The sequence below is a fragment of the Protobothrops mucrosquamatus genome, unplaced genomic scaffold, assembly GCF_001527695.2.
Source record: "Protobothrops mucrosquamatus isolate PMUCROS unplaced genomic scaffold, P.Mucros_1.0 scaffold1256, whole genome shotgun sequence".
Classification (NCBI taxonomy): Eukaryota; Metazoa; Chordata; class Lepidosauria; order Squamata; family Viperidae; genus Protobothrops; species Protobothrops mucrosquamatus.
In genome coordinates, this window is record NW_015387462.1 from 185,074 (window position 1) to 192,600 (window position 7,527).

The window sequence follows — 7,527 nt, forward strand, 5'->3', positions numbered from 1 at the left end:
GAGTCAATTACAATTAATTGTTGGTCATCAAAATTATCCAAGTAGCTTTGTATGAAATTAGTTTGCTTAATAGTTTCCACATTTACTCCCAGTATAAATTCACAATTAGGTTGCTCTGACTCTTCAAATTGTATGTCTTGATATATAAAAGCCTGTTCAGGGTTACTCAGTCTCTCTTCTATTATTCCTTGTTCCACAAGAGTACCAGACCATCTTATTTGTCTCTTGAGAAACCTATATGTGGGTCAAGAAGCAACAGTGAGAACTGGACACGGAACCACTGATTGGTTCAAAATTGGGAAAGGAGTCCGGCAAGGCTGTATTCTGTCGCCCTGCCTATTTAATTTATATGCAGAGCACATCATGAGAAAGGCAGGGCTAGATGAATCAAAAGTTGGAATTAAGATTGCCGGGAGAAATATCAACAACCTAAGATATGCAGATGACAGAAAGTGAAGAGGAACTAAAGAGCCTCTTGATGCGGGTGAAGAAGGAGAGTGCAAAAGTTGGCCTGAAACTCAACATTAAGAAAACCAAAATCATGGCATCCATCCCTCTCAATTCCTGGCAAATAGATGGGAAAGAAATGGAGGTAGTGACAGATTTTATCTTCCTGGGCTCCAAGATCACCACAGATGGGGACTGCAGCCAAGAAATTAAAAGACACTTGCTCCTGGGGAGGAAAGCTATGGCAAATCTAGACAGCATACTAAAAAGCAGAGACATCACCCTGCCAACAAAAGTACATATAGTCAAGGCCATGGTTTTCCCATTTGCAATGTATGGCTGTGAAAGTTGGACCATAAGAAAGGCTGAGCGCAAAAGAATTGAGGCCTTTGAACTATGGTGCTGGAGAAGACTCCTGCAAGTCCCCTGGACTGCAAGGCGATCAAACCGGTCAGTCCTAGAGTAGATCAATCCTGACTGCCCTTTAAAAGACCAGATCCTGAAGTTGAAACTCAAGTACTTTGGCCACCTAATGAGAAGGAAGGACTCACTGGAGAAGAGCCTAATGCTGGGAAATATTGAGGGCAATAGAAGAAGGGGATGACAGAGAATGAGGTGGCTGGATGAAGTCACTGAAGCAGTAGGCATGAGCTTAAATGGACTCCAGAAGATGGTAGAGGACAGGAAGGCCTGGAGGACCGTTGTCCAGGGGGGCGCGATGTGTCGGACACGACTTTGCAACTAACAACAAACTACATGGAAACCGCATTAGTGAATAAAGCCTTTATGCTAATTGACTGTAGAATAGAATGGAATGGAATGGAATGGAATGGAATGGAATGGAACAGAGCTGGAAGGGACCTTGGAGATCTTCTAGTCCAGCCCTCCACTCAAGCAGGAAAAGCTATATCTATGGTTTAGGTATTCATACTTATTGAACCTATGTATATTTACTGGCCATTCATCCTCATCAATATGGATGTGATGAACAACCACAAGTCTTGTTCTTGCTGCATTCCCCTTTCCTACTCAAAGTTTTCCCCAACATCTTTAATAATTGGAGGATAAACCCACCTGGAGGAGGCTTTTCCCATGGGAATGTTTTTAACTGTGTAACAGAAGGAACTTATCCATCCATTTCTCAGGTATATAGTAGCAGATGAGATATCCAGTTGTATAAGCCATATTCCCACTACAATTTTAAGCTAGTTTAATTGGTGGGTCTTCTTTTAGGAAATACTAGGAATTACAGAGTTGGGAAGAGTGTGTAGCAAATGATTATGGTATTAAACAGGACTCCAAGATGGGCTGAATTTTCTGAAAAGACAACTGACTTGAAGTCGTACAGTATGGTCCTCTCTTAGGCATTGAAACTATCTGATGACCTTAGGTCAGTCACACTTAATGCACCTCATAGTGGGGGTTTTTGTGGGGGTGGGTAAAGAATACAGAAGGCAGTATTATGAGTTGTGCAAATAAATCTAATAAATAAAACCAAAATCACATTGTTAACTTACCTAGATAAAGTAAAGAATCTCCCAGAAACTGAAACAGCCTTACATGGTCTAATACCTTCTTGATTTCTGGAGACTGGCCAGAAATGTTCCAATAATTAAAATTGGACAAGCAGAGTCCAAAGCTATATATTGAATATAAATTAACCATGGAATACAAGTCAGCAAAAGTATGAATAATTTTACTTGCAAACTGTTATATTAGCTTGTTACAATTGGTTTTAATTGGAAAACAATGTTCTACATTTCCATTACATGTCCTGAATTTTTCCTGTTCTCTTTCTCTTACTGATCTCTTGGGGGAACAAGAATATTTCTTCTCTCACTCTTTAATGAAGAATTTGTCTACTCTGGCAATTTTGGTCCCATTTATTAAGTCATAGGAACTAGTCTCAAGGACTGCCTTTTCATTTGAATAGAATAGAATAGAATAGAATAGAATAGAATAGAATAGAATAGAATAGAATAGAATAGAGCTGGAAGGGACCTTGGAGGTCTTCTAGTTCAGCCCCCTGCTCAAGGAGGAGAACCTATACCATCTCAGACAAGTACTGTCTGGTCTCTTCTTAAAAACCACCAGTGATGGAGCCCCACAATTTCTGAAGGCAAGCTAATTCCACTGATTAATTTTCTTCACTGTTAGGAAGTTTCTCCGTATTTCCAGGTTGTTTCTATCTTTGTTCAGTTTCCCACCATTGTTTCTTGTCCTGCCCTCTGGTGCTTTGGAGAATAATTTGACCCCCTCTTTTTGTGGCAGTACTGGAATACTACTATCATGTCACCCTTATTTCTTCTTTCCTTAGACTAGCCAAACCCAAGTCCTGCAGCTGTTCTTTATATGTTTTAGTCTCCAGGCCTTTGATCATCTTAGTTGCTCTTTGTACTTTTTCCAAAGTCTCAACATCTTTTTTGTAGTATGGTGACCAAAATTGGTTGCAGTATTCCAGGTGTGGTCTCACTGGGTTTTATAGAGCATTACTGTAAGGACCTGCCTCAGTTAAACCTTCCAAGAAAGCAGAACTCTTGAAACTTGTATTGTTTAACAGGAACTTTTATTGGAAGGTATTGACAGTAGGAAAGTAAGGCAGGATATGAGGATTTTGTTGTGTAGTGGGAACAGCGAGGCATTGAAGACACGGAGTTGAAATAACAGCTCTTTATTCAGTTCTCACAGAAGCAGCTCTAGCAGCTACTTGGCTCATATTTATATGGACTGCCACTAGGCGGTGGCCAATGATTTTAAAGTACTCATTCCTGCCTAAAACAAAGGCTTAAAGTTATATAGACAGTCTATAATTCAAATAGAACAATCAGTTAACCGTTTTTTATAAAAGACCTTGTGAATTAGCTTAATACATAACACCCCTTCCCCCTAGATCAATACATATCCATAAATTGTACATAGTCATTCAAATAAGTAGGCAGCTTCCGCAATCGTTCCGATCGCTGCATCTCTGCCAGAGGTTCCGGGTCTACTCTCGGCCGGCTGGGTAGACCAGTGTCTTTTTGACAGCTCGGTTCGGGTAGACTAGTCTCTGTTTGCCTTCCTGGCTGGGTAGATCAGTCTCTGTTTGTCTTTTCTGGATGGGTAGACCGATTTCCTTTCAGCTGGTCTGTTCAGGTAGACACATGTCAGTGAGCGGAGAAGTCCCAGAAAGGCTGGGAAATAAGTCCTCCAGCAAACTCTGATCTGCGGGTACTGTTCCTTCAGTTGGTAGTGACTCAATCACGACTGTGTTGTCCAGCATGTCTCCTTGAGTCATGCAGGACTCCAGCGACTCAGATGCACCGCAGCTGTCAGGCAGCCCTCGGCTCTCCTCTTGGTCGGTGGCGAGGTTTGATTAGCCTGCCACTGATGCAGCTGATCGATGTGGTGGCGCAAAACATGCCTGACACCTTACAAACCACAGCTACCACCCATAGTGCCCCTTGACCGTAGTTCCTTGTCCAAACTCAGTCACCAACTCGCAAATCCCTCAGGGGCTTGGGCTGCACTGTCTCTGTTGCAACTCGATCTGGATGGAGATGGTCCAGCTTCATGGTCAGCCGATGTCCCTATCTCAGCTCCGCTGGTTACACCCATTGAGGTGCATGGAGTTGTGTGTTGGCAGAGCAAAAGTCTGCCAACCTGTGATGCCAATCGCCCTTTGTTATTCTTTTAAGTGCTTCATTGGTCATCCTGACCACTCTTTCTGCTTGACTATTAGAGGCTGGATGAAACAGGGAAGAGGTGGTGTGTCTAATCATATCAGACCTTAGAAATGACTGAAATTCTGCAGCAGTAAATTGTGCCCCATTATCTGATACGATTACATTGGGTAAGCCAAGTGTGGCAAAGATTCTGTACAGTTCCTGGATGGTCCTGGCAGCAGTCATAGAGGGGACAGGTGCTACCTCAAGCCACTTTGAGTGACTGTCCACTACAATGAGGAACACCTGTCCTTGGAAGGGTCCTGCATAGTCTACGTGAATCCTAGACCATGGAGTTTGCGTAGTCTCCCAGCGATGTACTGGGACTTGAGGTATTTCAGATCTGGACTGTTGGCAAACCTGGCATCCTTTAAGCCTCAATATCCTTATCCAACCCTGGCCACCATAGGTAGCTTCTTGCGAGTGCCTTCTACCTTACTATTCCAGGATGTCCCTCATGCAGGGATTCTAAAACTCTTTCCCTTAGTGCAGTGGTGGCGAACCTATGGCACGGGTGCCAGAGGTGGCACTCGGAGCCCTCTCTGTGGGCACATGTGCCATTGCCCCAGCCTTGCCTCCCCCCATGACCCCCTCCTTTCCAGAAGCTCCCCAGGAGAGTCGCCCTCGAGCGTGGCCCACAGCGCAGCCAAGGACATGGCAGCCAGGCAGTGTAGACAAGACTCTGCCCTCACACCCCATCATGCAGTTGATGCTGCAGGACACGGGCAGAGGGTATGGCCGCCATAGTGCTGCTGGGCTGCCTGGGCGATCTGCAGCAGGCCCTGGAGGCAGTGAGTAGTCCTGTGGGTAGGTGGGGTGGGGGATGGGGGGCAGAGTAGAGGCAGAGCAGGTAGGTGGAGCAGGGACAGGGCCAGTTTTTGGGCACTCGGGCTCTAAAAGTTTTGCCATCACTGCCTTAGTGTGTGTGGGACTATAACTCTACTCCTCCATAAAATACATCCTTTGTATGCAGACAGCTCATCTTGTCTTCCACTAAAGCTCTGAAATTCTGTCCCAGGACTGGTTCCTGGCCACCTCCTCAGCACTCAGTTCAAAACTCGGCTGAGAGTTTTGTCAGTGGCTGTCTCAGCAGTCATGTCCCCAGCATGAAGGGGAGATTCAGGCAATTCCTGAATTGACAGGATGCGTGCAGCAGGAGTGGGGTCTGGTTCTAAATTAGGCAGGGGCAGTCTGCTGAGTGCATCAGCATGACCCATTTCCTTGCCAGGCTTATGGACTAGCCTGTAATTGTAGGCTGCCATAAAGATTGACCATCTCAGCATCCTCGGAGACAGGATCTGAGGGGTTTGCTTGTCTGCAGTAAACAGACATAGAAGGGGCTTGTGGTCTGTAAATACCGTAAATGGGCGACCATAAAGGAAATCGTGGAATTTCTTTATTCCTGCAACTATGGCTAAAGCCTCCTTATCAATTTGAGAGTAATTTCTTTCCATGGGGGAAAGTGTCCTTGAATAATAAGCTATGGGTGCTTGCTGCCCATTTGCCATTATATGGCTGAAAACTGCTCCTATCCTGTATGATGATGCATCACATGCAATACTGATAGGCAGTTTTTCGTTAAAGTGTGTTAACACAGAGTCTGATGACAGCAGTGATTTGACTGCTTTGAAACTGTTTTCGTGGGTGCTAGTCCACTGCCATGGTGCCCTTTTATCTAAGAGCCTGTGTAGAGGCTCTGCTAATGCAGCCTTGTGAGGGAGAAAGGCATGATAAAAGTTAAGTAACCCCAGAAATGCCTGCAGCTCCCCCTTTGACTTTGGTCTGGGAGCCTGCAAAATAGCCTTGAGCTTTGAATCAGCTGGGTGTATTCCGGCAGCGTCGATCTGGAAACTGAGGAACTCTATAGAGTTCATTCCTATTTGACATTTCTCTCTTTTGAGCTTCAGCCCCGCTTTGCGGAAGCGCTGAAGAACAGCCCTTAAACGTTCTGCAAGTTTTTCTGCTGACTCCCCAGCAATTAAAACATCGTCGAAATAAGGACACACACCTGGAATGTTTTTTAATGTGCGTTCCATCACACTCTGAAAAAGCCCTTACCCCACTCTAATGTTGTAATTCAGACCATGGAGGTAATGTAATTTGCTTTGCCAAAGCAGCAACAGCAACAAAAAATCATGCAGTTTGCCTCAGTGAAGTAATTTGAGTAGCCTCAGATTGCTTCAGGCCAATATTGCAGGAAAACCCTCTTTTATCCTCCCTCCCAACACTGACTACAGTGTTCACAGATTTTGTGTCCTCAAGATTGTCCACAGCACAGGCAAAAGCAGCCCAGCCTAGAGGATCCTCGCTGTATACCAAGTAATCTCCAGGCTCTGCCACCTCCAACAGATGCTGCAAGCATTGCCCACAGTGTATGCCTTTAGGCAGCCACTCTGTTTAGCTTTTTTGTTTTTTTTTCAAAATCATGCAAAATCAACTAAGTATTGCCACCCTCTTTCAGCAATGGAATGTCTTTCCCAGAGAGAGAACAGCCTATTTTACATATTGTATTAATTAATTTGAATATCAAGCCTGCCAGTATATTGAAAACATTCATGTGGCAATTTCCTCCTCAAACCTGGAGATCATCATTGGAAACCTATCAACAGGCATGCAATTAATATGGTACTACAGATGGCTTCTTGGGAGCAGCCCTTGTGTCTGTAAAAGGAAATGACTCCCCCCCCTCTGGGTTAAGTTTAGCTCTTGGTGAAAATGTGAATAAAACCATGTAGTTTTCTTAGCAATCATATGGAAATGATCTCCCACTATCTTGGTTTATTATTATTATTATTATTATTATTATTATTATTATTATTATTATTATTATTATTATTATTATTATCATCATCATCATCATCATCATCATCATCATCATCATCATCTAGTTTAAAATGCTGGGACTGGCTATCCAAGTATTGACTGGATGCAGTTCTGCTTAGCTTTGCAAGATTGTCAAGCTCACTAAGGTGCTTCTTATTCTGACAAAGCTTTGCAAAGTTTTTTTTTAAAGTTGTTGCCAAATTTTATTTTGTAACAGAAAAGTATTAAATGCATATTAATTCATTTATTAATTAGATTTACTTCATATTGGCTTTACTTGTAATAGTGTGTCTCTTGGCATGCCACCCTAAAGGCTCATCCACAGCTCCTGACAGGGAGAAAGTTTAGTCTAGTGGTTAAGACATCAGGCTAGAAACCAAGGGACTCTGAGTTCTACTTCTGCCTCAGGTATGAAAGCCAGCTATGTGACTTTGGACTAGTCTCGCTCAGCCCAATCCACCTCACAGGGTTGTTGTTGTGGGGAAAATAGGAGGAAAAAGGAGTAGTAGATATGTACTCCCCTTGAGTTTTTTATAAAAATAATAGAGATGGG